A 20,372-nucleotide genomic window follows, 5' to 3' on the forward strand; every position below is an offset into this window, starting at 1 on the left:
TCTTCTACCGCAGCCCTTGCTGTCCCTTAGCGCTCTCCCCTCCTCTCCACCCCCAGAGCCCAGCGGGTCAGGCCCCGGAGCCCCTGGCCTGGACCACACGGAAGTTTCTTTCAGTCTTCAGTCATGCCTGTTGCTCTCCCCCCCCCCCCCCCCACTCACTTCCCGAGGAAGCTTCCTAGAACACAAATGCAATCCCATCCCTTCCAGATCCCAAGTCAACTGTGTGAGTGAGGGGGAGACAAGTTTCCATGACAAAAACATGCCAGAAGCAGGCCCGTCTCTCCTGGCCACTGTTACTTTGCCAGTGTCATACGATAAGCTCCCCGGTGCTCACGCTGGTCCCAGCCTCGCTGGGTTTGCTTTTTGTATATCCACCCTCTGCGAACGCCTTCTGCGTCCATCCCCAAGGCTGACACGGACTGACCTGGGAAGACGAGGCCGGCATCACCTTCTCCAGGAAGCTTCCCTGAAGCTCCCGCCCTGAGCTGAATTAACCACTTCTTCTATGGAAGGATGGAGTTTTTCTCTTACACATTCTATCAGAGGACAGCACACATACAGCAAAGTGCATGTATCATAAGTGTATCACTCAGTGGATTTTTAAAATCATTTTTAAAGCTTTATTTATTTTGAGAGAGAGAGAGAGAGAGAGTGCAAGCACTGGGGGGGGGGAGGGGCAGAGAGAGAGAATCCCAAGGAGGCTCCACACTGTCAGCGCAGAGGGTTGACTCAGGGCTCAACCTCACAAAGGGTGACATCATGACCTAAGGGGAAATCAAGAGGCAGACGCTTAACCGACGGAGTCACCCAGGCACCCCTATACTTTTGTATCGGTGTATTACATTGTTTTAAGTGTTTTTAATTTTGAGAGAGGGAGAGTGTGTGTGTGTGTGTGGGGGAAATGGACAGAGAGAGAGAAAGAGAGAAATAGAGAAAGAGAGACAGAGGATCCGAAGCAGGCTCCACACTGACACCAGCAAGTTCGATGCGGGGATTTGAACCCACGAACTGCGAGATCATGACCTGAGCCGAAGTCCGATGCTTAACCGACTGAGCCACCCAAGTGCCCGCCCCTACATTTTTTTCTTTTTCTTTTCTTTCTTTTTTTTTTTTTTTAAGATTTACTCAAATCTTTTTTTTTAATTTTTTTTTAATGTTTATTTATTTTTGAGACAGAGAGAGACAGAGCATGAACGGGGGAGGGGCAGAGAGAGAGGGAGACACAGAATCGGAAGCAGGCTCCAGGCTCTGAGCCATCAGCCCAGAGCCCGACGTGGGGCTCGAACTCACGGACCGCGAGATCGTGACCTGAGCTTAAAGTCGGACGCTTAACCGACTGAGCCACCCAGGCGCCCCTGGATTTACTCAAATCTTTTGAGGACAAGTGTGAAATACACACGAATGCACGCACACACACGCGCGTGTGCGCACACACACAGATTCTCTTTTCCCATCTAAGCTCACGGAAAGGAGTGGGACACAGTAATTTGACTATGTGATGGTTTACCTACTCCTTTTGAGAAGGAGAAGTCTTAGCGACACTACCAAGTCCCTGTCCCTGGGACAGGAAGCACCCTGAGTCATTTAGGTCACCCTTCAAATGTTTTATCCTTTCAGTTGTTGAAAAATACCATGCACATAGAAAACAAGTTCTTTTATCTTTCAACAGCACTTTGGGGCATACCTATAGGAGATTCGCTCCTCTAGAACTTAGTCATCTTGTTTTTGCTTTTCACACTTTTGGTGGCTTCTTATAGGGTATGAATGTGTGTTTCGTCTCATTTTGACTCTGTCTCCAAGAATGGTTCCTCTCTGTAAGTTAAAATGGTAATGAATTCTTACAAAGATCTGACCTTCAACTGCAAAACTGCTTCGTCCGAATGCAGGACTGACTCATGTATTAGTTATCTATTGCTGCATAACAAACCACCCCACAATTTCGTGGCTTAACACAACAAACAGTTGTTATCTCAGACTTTCCGTGGGTCAGGAATGCAGGAGCAGCTTAGCCGAATGCTTGTGGCTCCGGGACTCTCACGAGGTTGCAGTCCAGATGGTGGCGGGGGCTGCAGTCATCTGAGGGTTCTGCCGGGGCTGAAGACCTTCTCCCGAGGTGGCTCATTCCCACGGCTGTTGGCAGGAGACCTCGGCACTTTGACACACGGCTCGGTCCATAGGGCTGCTCGAATGTGCCCAGGATGTGGCAGCTGGCTTCCCCCAGATAGCAACCAGGAAGCCACAATGCCTTGTATATCCTACTCAGGGATGTCACACACAGTCACTTCTGTCGCATTCTATCCGTCAGAAGTGAGTCACTGAGTACCGCCCACAACTATAGGAAGGAAAAATCGGGCTCCACCCTTTGAAGGGAGGAGTATCCAGGAATCTGGGGACATATTTAAAAACCACCACAGGTGGTAAATAAGTTAATTGAATCCAATCGAGCGTTGAGGCAACATGGGCGGTAACCATGTACTTCCCTCTCCTCCAATCAAATGACAGAGTGTTAGAACAGAAGCAGCGTGGGATTTACCTTGAACTTGGAACCCGAGGTTGAGAAAATAATTCCACCTGAAGGGTCCGTATGGCCTTGGAGGCTTCGGTTGTCCTAGTAACGATAAACAGGATTAACCGGGCTCGGTTGGGGTCTGTCTGGGGTGTAAGCAAATTCTCCCTGGAGCTTTGTAGGGCCCGTATCCTGCATCCCGGCCTCCGATTTCTAGCTGGCCACAAATATTATCTATATAGCATGAGGAACCGTCGACCAACGTCAAAGATTCCCAAGAAGGCAGAATCAGGACTCTCATACAAATGTAAAATGAAGTCGTGTCCAAGATCTTATGTAACTCATTAGTTAAATGAAGGAATGGGCGAGATATTCCAACCCATTTAAAGGCAAATTTCAAGAACAGAAACATGTATAGATAGGGAATATTGGAATACGTTTGCAAATGGCTGCAAACCCGGCTTTTGGGGTGGGGGTGGGGGTGGTCCCTTTCCTGGGTGGGAAGTTTCTGTGCTTATTTGTAGGCGAGAAGGCAAGTATTCACAGTGTTATTAAGTCTCCGCACCTTCTTCAGTTGTAAAATAGCCTAGTCGGAGACAAAGGGTCATATCCCAGTAGGTTTCGACAACCCCACCCACCTCCCTAGGCTCCATTCCAGTGAAAGAATAGCCAGTAATCTCTTGCTTCCTCCAAACCCTTAAATTTGTCTTTACATCGAGTAACCTCAACACCCTTGAGAGGCCCAAACAGGGTCCCCAGAGGGAGTTCTCTTAACCTTGGGAAGGTTGAGAATGAACAGGGGATAGATTAAATCAACCAAACGTACTGTAGTAATATTTGGGTGTTAAGTTCAGGAACAATCCGCGTGTGCCATTTACCTCGTAATGTTTATGTAAACTTGGGAGTTAGTAAAGAATTCGCCTTATGATTCCAACTTGAAATCGTACAATAGACTTTAGGCCAGCAGTTTTCAGGTAAAGGGAATTCAGATTTGACTCGGAAAGCAGAGTCAAAGCCACCCGGGCGCCCCATTATGTGTCAGTTTTAAAACACGACCCCAAGATTCTCTGACTCACCTCCCATTGAGAGATAAGAGGGAAGGGCCAACGACGTCCCCACCCCTGGAAGCTGGGTTGCTTGGCCAATAGACTGTGGCAGGACTTAACACCGCTAGCTTCCACGGTCAGGCCTTAAGTAACTGGCAGCTTCCATTTCCCCCTCTCTCTTGGGTGCTCGCTCTTGGCAACCAGCCACCATGCTGCGAGGAGGCCCAAGTGATCTTTGGAGAGGCCCACATAGAGAAGAAACAGCGCCAGGACCAACTGGCCAACCGTGGGCGTGAGCCATCTTGAGTGTCTGGGACAGCTCAACTGGAGTGGCGCAGAGGTGAGCTGTCTCAAGAGTCTTGAGCAAAAGAAATGATTATTATTGTTTGCACCACTAAGCTTTGAGGCGGCCTCGCATAGTCATAGATAACCCAAACACGATATAGAACTCACACATAGTAAAGTGTACAAATCCTAAGTGCGCAGCCCGATGAATTTTTACATTTGCATATGACCGTGGAGCCGTCGGTCAGGTTGGATATAGACTATTTGCACCTCCCCAGAAGGTTCCCGAGTCGTACAGCTTCTTGAAATACTACCCAGGCACCTGAACTATTAGCCTACAGCTCTGGGCAGCTCAGCATTTATTTATTTATTTTCTCAGAGACGTTTCCAAACTTCACTGGATTCGAAACATTCTCTCCAGCATCCATCGATGAAATAAAAACAGGCTGTGATGTGCGGGCCAGAAAGGAGCCAGGCAGAATGCAGTCTGTAACCTCTGGGAAGTAGGTCGGCAGGAAAATGAGCTGATCCGCTCTGAAACTCCCCATCAGCAGAGTCACCTCGTAAAATGCAGGCACATAGGGTGTTGTCTTAATACCTGTGGTCAGGCCTGCGAGGCCTGATTTGGTCCTTATGGGTCCTAACTGCCCAAAGCAACCGAGGCCGAAAAGGCTTTGGGGAATCTTTAAGCTGGGCCGGGGAGGAGGGGGGGGGGGAGACTCCCCCTCCAAAATCTGCCTCACCAACTGCTTTACTTCAAACTGTGGGCTGATTTCCATTAATCACACTTGGCCCTAATTACCCTGGAGCAGCCTTTCTTCCTCGGGCCAGGGCAGGAATTTTAAGGGGCTCCCGATAATGCGCGGTCCCTGAGACCAAACAATAGCGGAGGCTCCAGGAAGAGACTGGGTGAGGAAGCACCCGTGCCCGCTCCCTTCTTTCCTGGAGATCCAGGTTCCCGGCCGGCTTGTGATCTCCCCAGGTAGGAAACCGAGTTCCTCCACTAAATAGATTTTCCTTTTGTTGTCACATTAATTTGCAACTCATTAATAGTGACAGAAGTGAGGTACTGCACCGATGCCATTTGCATATTCATGAGTGACTTATTATTAAACAAATAAGATTTTCCTATCTTCGCGAGCACCCAAAGTAAGGCTGAACAGTACATTACACCGGCCCCGATGCTTTATTCTCTCTTTAATATGTTAATAGATGCAGTTGATTTCTTTAAGTAAATACGCATCTATAAAACAACACGTACTTTATAAAAAAGAAATCATTTAAATAATAATCCATTAGCAAAGTTGGCAACAATTTAAGAGGAACAACCCATTAATACCAACGCGTGAGAATCAATTTGCGAATTTTAACTCGGTTGGGTGGTGGGCTGCGGACGACCGGGGAGGAGGACCTGTGAAAGTGTGCGCGCTTAAAAAAAAAATATTTTAATGAGTTTCCGGAGACAGGCACTCGAATCTTGCGCGTCTTTCGGGTGCCGGCTCCCAGTAAGGCGAAAACTGCCCGCGTCCCGATCCGGATCAGCGTTTTTCTGGCGTCCGCAGAGCACTGGAATTGTGAGCTGAAAGCAGGCCCGAGCGCCACGTCGACCCGGCCGCTTTCCCGGTGCCCAGCGGCCCCCGATTAGCACCGGGTTCAGCGGGTGGGGGCGGGGCAGGGCCTGGTCTCCCGGCGAGACTCCCCCACCGGGCTGGGACTGGTGGCCTCCCCTCCTATCCCCCGACCCCCCCCCCCCCTCCTCGGGCATGGCTTTCGTCACAGCCGGCTCTTTCCTGCCGGGGTCAGGGCGGGCTCCCCCCGCGGCGGCGCGGAGCGCGGGGCCAACCGCGCACCCTTATCTCGGCCGAGTCAGACACTCGCCGCGCGGAATCTGTTGACATTTACTATTGTTCGCAGGAGTCCGGAGCACGGGGCGGGGGCGGGATGGAGGCGAGGAGAGGGAGGGCGGCGAGTGTGGGGCCTGCAGTCGGCCCGAATGTGTGTTTGTGTGAGCTCGCGAAGGAAGGGGGTGGGGTGCGCGCCGTCTCCTCGGAAAAGAAAAGTGGCCCGCGGGCCCGGAAGCTTCCAAGCCGGCTGACCGGGCTACGCCGGGAATCGTGGCCGTGGTGGGCGCGCAGGAAGGAAGATGGGGCAGCCGGCGGTGGGGTCCGCGGATGGAGGGGGTCGGTTCCAGCCGCACGGCCCCCCGGTGACCCGCAGGACACAAGTGCATTTGTGCCGAGCCGTGGCGGGGATTAAAGTGCCATACGGCCCGAGCGAGGGGGGCGAGGCGGGTGGAAAACAACTCCCCGCGCGCACAAAGCGCGCATTGTTCCAGCCACCTCCATTATGCCGCGCTGCAGCCAAGAGCCCGTTTCGCAACTGCCCGCCCGGCGCGCGCGCGCGGGCGCGCGCTCACACACACACACACGAGACAGACATACAGACACACACACATACACACACACGAGATATACACACGACAGACAGACAGACACACACACACACACACACACACAACATACACACGAATTTGCCCGGGCCGAGGCTGGGGGTGGGTGCGCTCCGCTGGGACTGGGAGAAGCCGCTGGGGCCGGGGTGGGAGGGGGGGAGTGCTCGTCTATTCAGGGCTAGGCTTTTTAATGTCTTCTCTCCCTAATCTCTCCAACACTTTTCCTTTTCTCCGTCTCCTCGGGCCTGCCCCGAGCGCACCCCAGAGCGTCGAGCTCCACAGGAGAAGCGGCGACGGCGGGGGTGGGGATTGGGGAGGGGCGCTCTCAGCCGCTGTCACCCGCGGATCGCAGCCCCAGGCGCGCAGCGCTTGCCGGCTCTGCTGAGGACACGTGCTCGGGAGGAACGGGGGAAGCATCCCGCCTTCCAAGGAGAAGCTCCCGGAGCGCCCCCATCCCGGGCTCTCCAGGACTTCCCCGGGCCCGGAGCGGGAGCTGCGGAATCCCGCGCTGCACTGCCGGGCCTGCCCGCTGGTGCTTGCCAACTAGGACAGCTCGGCCGTCCCTACCCTCGCCACGCCGGTGCCCGGGCCCTGTCCTCTGTCCTTTCTGGCTTTCACGGCGCCGATAGGCACCCCGAGAGGAATTTAAGGCTTGCCAGCCTCTTAGGACCCTACCCCGTTCTCCGCCGGGAGCGGAGCGGGGATGGGGGGGGGGGGGGAGTACGGAGAGACTAAGGCACCCCCTCCGCCTCCCGCCGCGCCCTCCCTGGTGGGCAGGTGGGGAGCGTAGGAGCCGGAGCGCGGCGAGCCAGCGCGGTCTGGTTTCCTTTACGTTTACAAGCTATAAATAAACTTCCCCTTGGGCGGATGCGCGTTGCGTCCAAGGGCGGCTTCCCGCCGAATCGGGCGGGTGGTTTACGATCCCGGCCGGGAGCTGGTGCTAGCGCGGCCTGAGCTCAGGGTGGGGCGCTGGCTCTGGGAGAGCTCAGAGGTCGGCCAGGAGTGGCCGAGTGACCCTCCATTTCCCGCGGGGCTGGGGCGCCTCTGCGGTGAGGCCCGAGGGTGGGGCTGGGTGATTTATGAGCCGTCACCCCACCCCGCCCCTCCCGTTTCACTTGTTTTCCTCGCCTTCTTCCCAAAGCCTCGCCTCCAACCTTGCCCAGGGACGATTTGGCCATTTCAGGCTGCTGGAGCGCCAGCATGGGCCCCAGCGGGGCGCGTGTCCGCAGGACGTGGGTGAGGCCCTCGGTGCTTTCACCCCCCGCGCCCCCGCTCGGGCTCGGGAGCCGGCGGGCTGAGCGCGACGAGGCTGGGCGGCCTTGGCCGGAGAGGCGGGGAGGAAGGGCCGGCCGCGCGACTCCGGAAACCGCGGGCCTGCGGGGTGGATCACTGACCCTCAAGGTCACCGGGCCTGGGGAAACCACCGGCCCCACGCCGCAGCAGAGGCCGCCGCCCCAGTCGGAACCCTATGGGGGGGGGGGGTGCGGTGCGCAGCTCCGCACGGAAACCCAGAGGACAGAAGACGTGGCGCGGAGGCCGCCACGAGTCCCAAAACCGCTCTCCCTCAAAGGGACGCCGTTTCACTGGGCCTTGGCGCGCACACGGAGTCCCCAGCACATGTGTGTGGGGCGGCTAGTGTACGCGTATGGGCCTATGGGGACTGCTGAAGGAGTGGGGTGACTCTGGCAGCTGCTACGCTCGCTTCCGTTGAGACATGGGAGGCTGCGGAGGAGAGAGGCGGCCAGCCGAGTGGGCGAGGGCCCGGCTTGGGAATGAGGAGGGGGCGTCTTCCCTCCGAGAGGCTCCGTAGCGATCGCCCGCAGCGTCTCTTTCTCTCCCGTGTCTGCGTCTCGAGGGCAGCAGCCCCACAGCACCCCAGGCTCGCTCTTCTGCCCGGTGTTTGCTTAACCCTCAACCCCTCCGCGGCAGCTGCGGGTAGACGGATTCCTGGCGGCGCGAACGCCGGGGCTGGACCCCAACCTCGGGCCGTCGGGAGCGCCCCCTCCCCCGCCCCCCCCCCCCCAATCTCCAGGTCGACGGTCCCAATGGGCCGTCGTCTCCACCACCTACATGGGCTTGGGGGCCTTCAGGGATTGACAGGAGGGGACCCTTGGCAAGGTCTCCATTGTTCCCCGGGAGCTGGGAAGCTGACTCACGCTCTGAGCACAGAGCGATGCCGAGTGTTTTCTCGGCAGCCTTTACCCGAGTGCTTTATTTAGACAGGCTTTATTTACAGTACACATGTTTTCGGCTCGTTATTCTGGAAGCAGGAATGGAAACTGGGCAGAGCAGGAGTTCTCCCCGTGAGCCTCACGTTTGGAAGGGGCTGAGGCTCAGCGCAGTCGAAGGATCCCTTTCTGGCTGGCTAGGTTCCCTGGTGAGATGCTTGGGAGGAAAACAGCAAACGGATGAGAGTAGAGGGCGCAGGGCGGCACACAGGGAGTCACCTACCCCCCCCCCCCCCCCAGTGCTGCTCTCCAAAACGCACAGCACGCCAGAGAGGTGAGACATCCACAGGCCCATTTCACAGACTTCGGGGAGGGTGAGGGCCAGCGGGTCATACAGACAGCACAAGCTTAGTGAGAAAAGCAAGTGTCTTTAACTTCATTTCCTGGGCTTCTTCCTTACTTACTGCTTTGGGCCTCCCAGGTAACCCAGACCTGGTGTCCCTGGATTCTGTGAAGGGCCTTGTCCAGGCTCCTGCGTGCAGGGTACAGGCCCGCCAGGCCGCTGGAAGGCCCGCGGTTGCCAGCCCGCAGTCAAGCCTGCTTTTTGGCAGTTGTTCAGTAAGTGGGGTGGTCCGGTTAGGGACTGCAGGAAATTGTCTGAGCTAGATTAAATATTTTACGAAACCTTCGGGGGGCCCACGGTTGACTTGAAGCTGGCAATGTTAAACCAAACAAAAGTGAATGAGTTCTCTCTCCTGACTTTTTAGGTACAGTTCAGAGAAAACTGGGGGTAGTGCCCCTTGGAGGAAGCAAGTTTAATGGCGTTTCCTCTCATTTTTCTCCACATCGGGATGTTGTAGTCTTCCTGCGGCTTTGCAGAACTCAGTAGCCTCCCTGGGGTTGCGGTGGAAGAAAGGCCTCTCTTGGGGTCTCTCTTTGGGGCGCCGCCGCTGACCTGATACCCGTGGCCTCTGAATTCTCAGTCCTGGCCGGTTTGCTTGCTTCTGACTCCTGCTTGGAGCGAAGCACAGCCTGACGGGAGGTGGTGGGGCCCCAGGACCTGCGCGGGACACAGTGCGGACACTGCGGCCATTTCTCCCCACCTTCCCCTAGGGCAACCCCTGGGGAGGGAAAGGCCTCCCCTTCAGGAGTCAAGGCCCAACAGCCTTTGCCTGGGTTTCTCTCCCTCTCTTCTGTCTCAGGCTGCAAATCCTGAACTGCTTTTGGGGTCTGTCTGCCGTGTTGTGTTTCCCTTCCTGAATCTCACATCCCTTGGTCCCTGCCCCCCACTGGCTTGGGCCGCGGGGCTGGGGGGGGGGGGACTGCTCCCCTGCATGGATACCCACCCCATCTCCATACCGAGGCTGCAGCGTAGGAGCTCTGTGGCCAGAAGTGCGCCACGGCCATGCTGGAGGAGATGGCTTGACCTTTGCAGGAAGGGAAGAGAAGGCCGATTCACAGCTTGCCGCACACGCTGCAGGGAGACCCAGGGCTGCACTGGGAGCCGCAGGCAAGCGCCGCCACAGCCCCAACAGCTCTGACGGGAGCCTGTAAGAGGAAACCAGCTCCGGGAGGCAGAGCTTCTGTGCTGCGGGGTGTGTGTGCCCGGGCGAGGTGCTCAGGCCTGCTTGGACGAGTGGAGCTGTTTGGGGATGAGGGCTGTGGCTGCTGCCAGTGGAGCAGAGTCAGGGTTGTGGGGGGGGGGGGGGGCTCACAGAAGCTGGGGGCCAAGGTTGGGATTGCCGTGGAGCATGGGGCCTCTGGAGAAGACAATGGCTAAAGGAAGCTGCTCTGGAGGCCCAGCTACCTGGAGACTGGCTCATCAGACGAGAAGGGGGGAAGGCTCCAAGCAGCCTGGGAAAGGTACAATTGCCAAAGAGTGGAGAGCCCGGAGCCCGGTTGGGTCCGTAAACTTTAGTATTTGGGGTGGCCAAATACATCAAATACAATTTGATGCCACACGTTCCCAGGGGAAAAGAATCCCTTATAATTTATAAGTCCCCAAAGACCCCAGGCACAATGATCTCAGAGCCAGCATGCCCGTCCAGGCGCACCCCAGGGGTGTGTGTCTTGGGAAGGGGTCCACGCTGGACCTTTCCTAGGCTCTGAGGGAGGGGTGGGCAATGATGGGGGTGTTTCCCACCATACGCTGAGGCTGCTGCCTTTGGGGGTGAGGTGGGAAGGTGCCTCCTTTCGCTCCGCTGCTGGAAACCATTGTTTGAGTCTGCACCCAGCGCTTCTCCAGCCCGGCTAATTCTCCACGTGTCCAATTTTCGTGTCTGAAAAAAAGCAGCAGCACAGAAACAAAACCATATGACAGGACTGGGCTGCAAACCTTGAAGAATCGAGAGGGTGGGGGAGGTGGCGGCTGGAAAGGGGGAGGGGAAATTATGTGTGTGTGCGGGGCGGGGTGGGGGGGAGGCGACGGCGCACAACTCTTAAGTTTCGACGATTTCCTACCCGATCTCACCTCCCGGCGTTCTCATCTGATGCAGTTCCAACTCAAACGATTCCGCAGCCCCAGCGCTCGCGGGAGTGTGGGATTACAGTTGGGAGGCGAGGCGCTCGGGGACAGGCGACGCGCAGAGCTGGGGGGTGCGGAAGCACAGGCCCGCGGCGGCCAGACGGCTCCGTTCCCCTCCTGGTCCAGAGCGCGGAGGTCCGTCACCGCACACGCTCTGCTAGCTGGGGGTTGGGGGGGGGGGGTGAGGGGGACAGGGCTTCTCCCTCCTACCTCTCCGGGGCGCGTGGTGCCTCCTCCCCTTCCTGAGATCCATTTCCTTAAAAACTAGCCTAAGGGCCAAACCTTTAGCTACGGGTTCCGACTTTCCCCACCCCCTGTGCCCTCTCAGCATTTTCCAAACCTGCGAGGGCGCTTTAGGCCCGGCCTCTCTCCCTCCCCCCGCTTCCGCCTGTGCACGAGCCCGTGGCGGTCACTTCTGCGACTCTTGGGAGGCCGACGGCCCGGAGCTTTGTTCTCCCAGGGCTTCCCCCTCTCCCTTAAGTCATCCTTTCCTCCACACTTTATCTGCCAGCCTACCCCCCCCCCCCCCCCCAGGTCCGAGGACATAAACAACCCTAGTTCATAATCTCATTAGCATAGGCCTGGGTCCGGGTGATGGCGAGGCTCCCCGCGCGCCCCAGCGCAGCGCTCCATTTCGCCGCGAGCCGGAGTTTCCACCGGGCGTGCGCCCTGGGCGGGGGGCGGGGATGGTGCGGGGGCCGGTGTTGGCTCTGGGGCAGGATTGGGGCCGGCCGGGAAGAGGAGGCCGCCCGGGGCAGCCGGAGCCGCGGGAGGAAGGCCCCTCCCAGCGCCCAGTTGCCGTGGTCCCCGGAGCAGATGGCAACTTTGTCTCCTGGTGTGCGCGCAGCGACTTTCAACACATTCAAAAGGCTGCGCTCAGCCTGTCGGGGAAGCCTCGCTGACATTCAGAACCGATTAAAGACCCGAGACGGTGCCAGGCGCAGTGGAGAGTTATGAATTAATCATGGGGGTTACCGATATCTGAGGCTCCCCAGGGCAGCCCCTCTATTATTAAGCAGCCCCCACTGCCCACTCTTAACCCCCCCGCCACAAAGGGGTAGGCTCGGCGTCTTTTGCACTGCCCAATTAACAACCACCGGGTAATGTGAAAAGTGTTTGCCCTGCCACCCTCGGTGCAGGCTCAGGTCGCGCCGCTGGGCCTGCCAGACGCGCGTCGGGCAGAAAGCTCAGCCTCTGGGACAGGCCTCCGGTGAGCGCCGGGCTCCGGCCCGGGGGGTGGGGTGGGGTGAGACGCGTTCTCAGGCTCCGTGCCCCAGGCTCGGCTCCCTTCACCTTCGCAGGGGAGGAGGGGAAGGCCCGGGCTTGTGGGCGACGCCGGCCCCCACCCCCCACCGCGAGCTACGTGTCCTGGGTCCCCCAGCGCGGTGGCAGATTTGCGGTTTCGCGTGGAGGCTCTGGTGACGTTCCAGGCATGCAAAAACGAGGTTCGTGTGTGCTGTGAAAAGCCGCACAGTCCCTGGGCCTTCTAGCAGGCTCGCTGGCTGGAATCCTCGTGCTCCAGGCAGCCCAGAGCCACCCTAAGTGTCCGGCACCCCTGGGAGCCCAAGCATACATTTGCCACCGAACCCCCTGTCTGCATATTGTTAAATCACGTACACCCTTCTAATCTTCCCTATTTATTTCCCGGGCCTGCCTGGCCACAGATTTCTGCAAGACAGAGCAGTCTTCGGGTTCCTCCTGCTTCCAGAGGGGCCATAAAAAACAGATGGTCTCATTAGGAACAATTTATGCATATATATTTCGAAGAGTTCAGCAGAGCCGAGGTAGGTTTGCAGCCCCTGCGTCAGGCAGGAGCAAAATATCACCACTTGCAAATGTTTCCAGTTTGCAAAATAATGGCCTATCCAAAGTAGCTAAGCAACGAATTACTCAAACACTAGAAGGTTAGATGCCAATATTATCACATTCCTCGTGTTCCTTAAACCGTCCTCCTCCGCGGTCATTGGATTTTGGAGGGAGGTTCGCGGGCCTCGCACCCCTACGCCCGCGGCTTCCTTTCAACGACTATTTCCAATCTCCAAGTCAAATCACTTATTAATTATAGAGGCAACTCGAGCAAACCCAATTACCCGTAGGCAGCCCTTCCCAGATGGGAAGTCTGTCTCGCGGCTCCCACGGTGGCCCAATTTCTGGGGAGCCTTTTTTTTTTTTTTTTCCCTCGTCCGATTTCTTTTTGCCAGTGGACTGCCAGCGGCCCTGAATGTTTCCTCTCCCTGATTCCTCTTCCTGGAGGCAACTCCATTTTCTTACCCAGTTCCCTTTCCTTCCCCTTAGGAGACATCCCCGCCCCTTAGCAGGCGCTGCCTTCAGGCTAAATTTACCGCCGCGCCAGGTTTAAGCCTTAGGCGTTGCAGACAGAGCCCTATTCATTTGCAAAGGCGGAAGGCTGAGTGTTTCGCTCCCTTGGCTGCCCCTCGACTCCTCTGTCCTCCCTTCAGGCCTAGCCGGTGGCTTGGGCTCACCTCGACTCCGGAGCTGCGCCCTTGGACTCCGCAGGGGTCCACTCTTGGTCGGAAGAAGGCCACCTCACGTTTAGTGCCGCCACAGTTCTGGCCATATGGTAATAATCATGCTAACCAGCAGGATTTTGTACCAAGTCATTTCCACACACATCTATCTTCTTTAAACCCCACAGCCCCGCATTTATATGGGCACGATGTCTCCCATTCTGCAGATAAGGAAAGTGAGGTTAAGAAATTTGCCCCAAATCACAGTTGGGTGGAAATGAAGCTCTTAATCCAAAACCTGAGTTTTCACTCACAGCTTCAAAGACACCTTCTGTAATAGTAAAAAACCACGGCAGGAAGGAGGGGGGCGGTTTGTTTGTGGCAGTGGACGTCTGGTAGCGCAAAGGCCTCGGAGGGTTTCAGACAAGTGGTCTAGGCATCCACTTGGCATTTGGAAAGCACACCGGCTGGACGCAGGAGAGACCTGGAAAACGGAGGCGTGTTTGGGATATGGGGCGCTGGGGTGGCTGCACTGGCTGGGGACAGGATTGCGGGGCAAAGCGGGGCTGCAGGGGTCTTGCAGAGCTTGGAGAAGGCTCCTGTCGCCCCTTCGGGACCGCAACAGCCGCTTCCGAGGCTGTGGCGCTCGTGGGACGTGTTGCGGGGCGTGGAGGGCTCGCCCGGGCGACCTGGGGGGCGCGCAGCGCGACAGCAACCCGGGGAGGTCCCCAGAGGCGGCTGGCCTCGGCGGGGCTTCCCGGGCGCGCTCGCTAAGATGGAGCCAGCAGTTCCGCGGAGGAGGGGAGGGGAGGAGAGAGGAGAGGAGGGGGGAGAAGGATGCGCGGGCGAGCTGGTAACCGTCTGCAGCGAGGAGTGTAATTGCCCCTGTGACCGCGGGCGGCGAGGGCGGGGCGCGCGCCCTGCCTCCTCCCTCCCACTCCGCCGCGGCGCGGAGCTGGCTTTTGGCTGGGAAGGCACGGAGCACCTCGAGGGCCTGGCCGGCTCTGCGCAGGGCGAGGCCGTTCCTAGCCCTCGCCGCCAGGACAGCCGGCCTCGGTGCTCCCGCCTGGGGCCTCGCCCCAGCGCGAAGGCTGCTTCCTTTGGCCCCCAGGCCCTTCCCGGCACCAGCCTCCCTCCGCCTTGTGGTGCGCCTTGGCCGGGGCCTGGGGCTGTCAGCTGCGTCCTGGTGACGTCGTTCTCTGGAGAGCGGCGGCCAGCCCTCCACCCCACCCCCCGCTTCGGGTCGCCCTGGGCCACCCCAGCCGGACGAGGCCGAGCTGGGCTGCGCGGCACTCGGCCGCCGGTCCCCGGGTCGGAAGGGAGACGGGACTTCGGGCAGTCCCTGCGCCCCCCGGATCTCCCCGCACCGTCGGCGGGCGCGCCTTGCCCTTTAGTGGGTTCCTGGCCCCGCGCCGAGCAGAGGGGCCGCGTCGGAGGTGGGAAGGGGGCCCGGGCCGGCCAGGGATTCCGGAGTTTGTAACCCGTGTAGTTTCTGGCTTTCACGGCTCGTTTGAAATCCTCCCACAGGAAGATGTCTGCCAAGGAGGCCTGCGCCGCTCGGAGCCCCGCGCGGCCACCCGGGTGTGCGAGTGTGAGTGTGTGCGTGTGCGTGTGTGTGAGCGCGCGCGCGCGCGCGCGCTCGAGACCCGGGAGTGAAGGGAGGGAGCCGGCCCCGGCACTTTCTCGGCCGCAGAGTTTCGAGCGCGGCCTGTAACGCGGGGCCTGGCACCCAGGGCTCGCCCGCGCCCCAGCTTCGGCCTCGTGGGTGCCCCGGCGGCCTTCTCGCGCCTTCTTCCCTGCCCCCGCGGCAGGAACTGTTAACCCAGGCAGGTGACTGCGCCCCGGCGCCCGTCGTGCGTTGGTCTTTATACCTCGTGAGTTCAACACTAATGAGTTATGGGTTGGCCCACGAAAACATAATGTGTAAATTAGGAATTTAATGATGTGTAAGATTAAAAGCTGCGCAGGGTTGCATTTATTTAAGGCTGCCATCTTGTGTTCGCAGAGAAATTACTCGAACGACATTGACCCCCCTTGCCCGCAGGACTGGAGATGGCACGGGCGCGGTGGGTGGGTTCTGGGGGCTCCAGGCGGTGCCCCCGCGGCTCTGGCACGGTGGAAGGGAGGCCTCAGCGCAGCGTGGTCTGGGGAGGCCTAGACCGAGGGCTGGCTTTGGGTGGGCCCTTTCCCAGGAAGACTGAAGAGGGGTTGACGAAACCACGCGCCCCCGCCCCCCTCCGCCACCCCTTTCCCGGGTCTGGAATTGGCAGCGTCCACGGGGTTTGCCAATTTCTGGATAACTTCCAGCCCCTTCCCATCCTGGTGCTTTCCGGCATTTGTCAGGGTTGCCTCTGGATTTCAAAAGCACCTATGGACATGTCTGGGGGAACCCTGGCTGCTTCAGGAGATAGGTTTTATGTCAATGAAGGGCAGACCCAACACTCGAAGCTTGGACAAATGAAGAAAAATGGATTAAAAAAAAATAGGCAAACCCTGTGGACCCTGCCAATTCCAGACCGGGGAAAGGGGTGGCGGAGGGGGGGGCGGGGGCGCGTGAACCATCCCCTGCTTTTATGCTGTGACACTGGGGCGGCCTGGTCTGTGACAGCGTGCCTGGGCACAGGCCAGCAGCCACGTCCGTCCTGCCGGTCCCCCGCTTAGGTCTGCAGAACTAGGGAGATTCGTTTGGTTCTGCTGCCGTGGTGACTGGCAGGTGGGATGCCTCTCGTGAGCACCTTCCCCCCACCAGGAAAGGGGATGAGTAAAAGCAGCCAGAGAAAGAACTTTTATTTAAGGAATGAAGGCCTACCTTGGTCAATTCTAGAGTCCCAGGGCCCCATGGGACATAGGCCTCCGGTGTGTGTTTTCTAGACCTTGAAAGAGTTAATGGGAGAAATGTTCATGGTTTGTCTGTTTGCTCAGGCCCCACACTTATCTGACCAATCGCTGGGAGGGTATAACTTTAGAAGTTTCGTTCTCTATCCCACTTGGCTCAGAGTTCCAGAAAACCCTTGTTTAAGTAATCACGATAATCCGTTCAGATTCCTTAAGGCCTGAAGCCATTTGGTGTTCCCACTTGGGTCCTGTAAGAAAAGACGAGGAGAGAAAAAGGCAGCGTATAATAAAGAGCGTTGTAACAAAGCCCCTCTGAAAAACTTTCCTCCCTGACGTGGCTGTGGTGTCCAGGTAAACTTCCTAAGTGCGTCTCCGAGCGTCTGAGAAATGGTCCTGTTGGGCCTGGATGTTGGCAGGGAAGGGAAAGATCAAAGGGGGGCCGGGTGCAGGGGCCATATTTTCCCTTTTGGTGAAAACGTGAAGGGGATACTTGACCTCCTTGGGGAGCGGGGGGAAACATACCTCATCGCGGGGAGCCAGTCAGGGTGGCAGACCTTTGAGGCACTACCGATAGGACACCTGGCTGTTGGTATCAGAAAGAAGGTGTGTGGGGGCACCTGGCTGGCTCAGTCGGTAGAGAATGGGACTCTCGATCTCGGGGTCGTGAGTTCGAGCTCCCTGTCGGGCTCAGAGCTTGCTAAAAAGAAAAAAAGAAGAAGAAAGGTGCTGTGTGGTTTCTTGCAGCCCCTTCAGCCAACTTTTCCATTGCTGTCTCTAATGTGATGTCTTAAAGGGGTCCCTCAGCCCTGGACCTGCCCTCTGAAGCCCAAGTCAGCCTGTCATGGAAAAGCGCCCTGCCACCCCCTCCCTCTTTAGCCACACTGTCCCTGATCTGGGCCCGAGGGCCTCAGACATCCGGGCCCTTTATGCAACCCAGCCTCCGTCATTCCCCAGAGGATTCTTTCCCCCTAAAGAAATTCTTCGCTGAGCTATCACAGTAGGCTGGCCAGACCTGTCCCCATTTCTGGTGACATTCTCCAGGGTTTTGCTTAGTCGTTTATACACCATTCCCAGAGAAGCTGCAGGCGGAAGTGAAAGAATGCTTGGTTGACTTTTTGTAAGTCTTTTCTAGTCTGTTCTGCGGCTGATCTAGCCCTACACGCTTAGGCAGGCCTCTTTCCCTCTCCGCGCCCGGGTGTGGGGAGAGATGATTTCAAAGGGCCTTTTCAGTTCAGTCTTTCTGACAATTTCTTTGACAAGGCTGGAAGTAGCTAGGGTTCTAATCCTCAGGTCTGGATACAAGGAAAAGGCAGTTTTTTGTTTGATTGGGAGGTTTTGGTGTTTCTGGCTTCTTTGCCTGTCCAACGTCCGGTCCCCCTTCTAGATCCAGAACCCACACTGTGTTTGGAGAAACCATTCCTCTCTGACTCTCAGTCCAGGTGCTTGGTGGGAGGGGTCTGACTCCATCTCCTGGCTGCAGCAGTGGGATGCACGGAGCATTTGAACCTGTTCCCTCATCCCACTCTGGCCACACTGATTGGTTCAGAGGTTGGTCTGTGACCCGAGTGTGTCCCAGAGAGACCGTTGCAGAACTTGCTGTTTCTCGCGGAGAAGAGAATCACGCTTTGTCAGAACCTTCATTGTTTGAGCCCCTGGATCCCACTGAACCTGAAGCCAGCCCTGCCCCAGGATATTTCAGTTATGTGTGCCAATAAATCCCTTTCCTTTGCTGAAATCACTTTGACCTGGGTTTTCTGTCCTTTGATTTCCCTGCCTCCCTAGGGAATGGAGAGGTCACTACCCCCAGGCAGGTTCCCAGAAGTTAGATCTAGGTGGTATAGAGCCAGAATGGGAACCCTGATCTCTCCTGCCACACTGCTTGGCCCAACGAGCTTTGTCATCATTTTTGTTTCCTTTCTGTGGCCTCTTTGCATGTTTCCAAGGACCCGTCCGGCAAGTCAACCTAGAACGCTGGGGCATCTCCATCCTGGTTGGTGCCAGGGGAGAATGTTGGCTTTCATTTCTGGCAGAGACTGTTCAGGATTTCACCCCTCCTAAGCTGACCTCCCAAGATCAACTTCCTTTCGTTTGGTTTTCCGTTTTGTTTTCTTGCCCTCGTTCCAAGGACATTTTCTTGACTCCCATCCATTCCTTTAATCTGATCTTCTATATTCCACTTTCAAGACACTTCCCAGGCCTGAGTCTGGAGACCAAGTGCCTTGTAATTAATAGTTTGTTGTGGTGTAAATGACCCGCCTGCTTCCCCTCGCCCACCAGACCTCGGCACTTTGTCTCCCTTCTTTCGAGCAGCTTCTAGGGCCTCGAGTCTTTCAGGAAGCCTTATCAATATCTGAGAAAGAGGTGGCCATCTTCCCTGGCTCTGGCCCAGATAAAGTAGTGTGGCCCCTCACCCCCGCCTACCCCAGCGCGGCCAGCCCTGTCACAGCGTAAAATACCGAGAGCCCTGGACCAGGAGATAAGAGACCCGGTATCAGGCAAATATTCCAGTTAGTCTCACACACACCCATTCCGACTCCCTTCTGCTTTCTCACGCTCTACCACAGAGGTGAGATAGTGAAATTCTCAAATTGCTAGGTTACTTTAGAGAGGCTGGTGGCCATGTGACTCAGTTCTGGCCAACGAGAGGTAAGCAGAAATCTCCGGGAAGGGTTTCCCTTCCTAAACAGATAAACATTTTCTGGAAGAGAGAACACCTTTAATCCTTGTCTTTTTTTTTTTCCCCTGCCTGGAATACAGATACTGTGCCTGGAGGTGCAGCAGCCATCTTGGGACCATGAGGATGAACCCCACAAGCAGTGGACAGCAGAGTAGGAGGATAGAGGGGTCTGTGATAACCTAAGTAGATGCATGAGCCCTGGATTCTGTATGTTTCTCTGGATTTTTCCTACAAGAGAAAAAGAAACTCTTTACTCAAGCCACTGTTAGTAGGATTTCTTCCTTTCTTCTTCTTCTTCTTCTTCTTCTTCTTCTTCTTCTTCTTTCTTTCTTTCTTTCTTTCTTTCAAGCAGGCTCCATGCCCAATGTGGGGCTTGAACTCATGACCCTGGGATTAAGAGTTGCATGTTCTACACCCCGGCTGTGTTCCTAGCTCTGCCCTAACTCATTGTGTGGTCCTGAGCAAGTGACTTCACTTCTCTGGCCCTCAGTTTCCTCATTTGTAGAGTGAATATTTGTGAGTACATGCTTTAGAAGATTCTGTAGAGCTACCTTATTCTGATTTTATAAATGCAGCTTTGCATCTTTTTTCCGTTGTCCCTGCCTGCGTTTGGGCCTTATCATCTAAGGCTGCCGCCCAGGCTCCTGACCTCCAGGTCTGCTCTACCTTCTACATTTCACACACCTCCCTCTGATTAACTCCAAATATAGGAAGTCTGCTTTGTTATGCTTGAAAATTGCTAATGGTTCTTCTTACCCACAAAATAGAATCCTGAATCTTTTTTTCTTTATTCCCTACAAATGTCAAGGGGTGAATATACGGCTGTGATAAGCAAGATCCTACGTAATTGGCTCTAAAACGGAGAAGTGATCCGCTGAGTGGGAACGATTCTAGAAGAGGCGTAAAACCCGGTGATGACTTAATCCATGACAAACCAAATAACCAAATAGCAGATATAGGAATGATTATTTAATAAACGCCGTGCGCACAATTTATTGGTACGGAGGCCTGACTTGGATTTGGATCTTACGCCAGGCCCTGTCTGTGCACCCCACCTCGCGCCAAATTCTGGATGCATTCGCGTTAACTATAAAAACAAAGCAAAAATATACCAACGGTAGCAAGCACAGAATCAGAAGAAAATAGGAGGGTATTTGTAACATACAGGTAAGAGGATAAGGTGGACTTAATAGAAAAATGACAAGGACAAAATGCCATTTTTTTTAATGTTTATTTTGGAGAGAGAGACAGAGACCGAGAACGAGCGGGGGAGGGGCAGAGAGAGAAGGAGACACAGAATCCGAAGCAGGCTCCAGGCGCTGAGCTGTCAGCACAGAGCCCGATGCGGGACTCGAACTCATGAGCAGTGAGATCATGACCTGAGCCGAAATCAGACGCTCAACCGACTGAGCCA

The 20,372-nt window shown here is 56.3% G+C and overlaps 2 long non-coding RNA genes across 2 annotated transcripts; both read right to left on the minus strand.

Annotated features, from left to right (window-relative positions):
• Positions 1-8,496: 8,496 nt before the first annotated feature.
• LOC128773931 (uncharacterized) lies at positions 8,497-10,267 on the minus strand. Its single transcript, XR_008418425.1, has 2 exons — positions 9,814-10,267; positions 8,497-9,465 (listed from the first exon to the last, which is right to left on the minus strand). It is a non-coding gene; the product is annotated as an uncharacterized LOC128773931 (long non-coding RNA).
• A 442-nt stretch (positions 10,268-10,709) lies between these two features.
• Positions 10,710-11,477, minus strand: LOC128773932 (uncharacterized). The gene is made up of 3 exons (XR_008418426.1): positions 11,189-11,477; positions 10,925-11,095; positions 10,710-10,733 (listed from the first exon to the last, which is right to left on the minus strand). It is a non-coding gene; the product is annotated as an uncharacterized LOC128773932 (long non-coding RNA).
• Between the last annotated feature and the right edge of the window lie 8,895 nt (positions 11,478-20,372).

Source organism: Panthera pardus, unplaced genomic scaffold (genome assembly GCF_024362965.1).
Source record: "Panthera pardus isolate Hobbes unplaced genomic scaffold, ASM2436296v1 HiC_scaffold_27, whole genome shotgun sequence".
Lineage (NCBI taxonomy): Eukaryota > Metazoa > Chordata > Mammalia > Carnivora > Felidae > Panthera > Panthera pardus.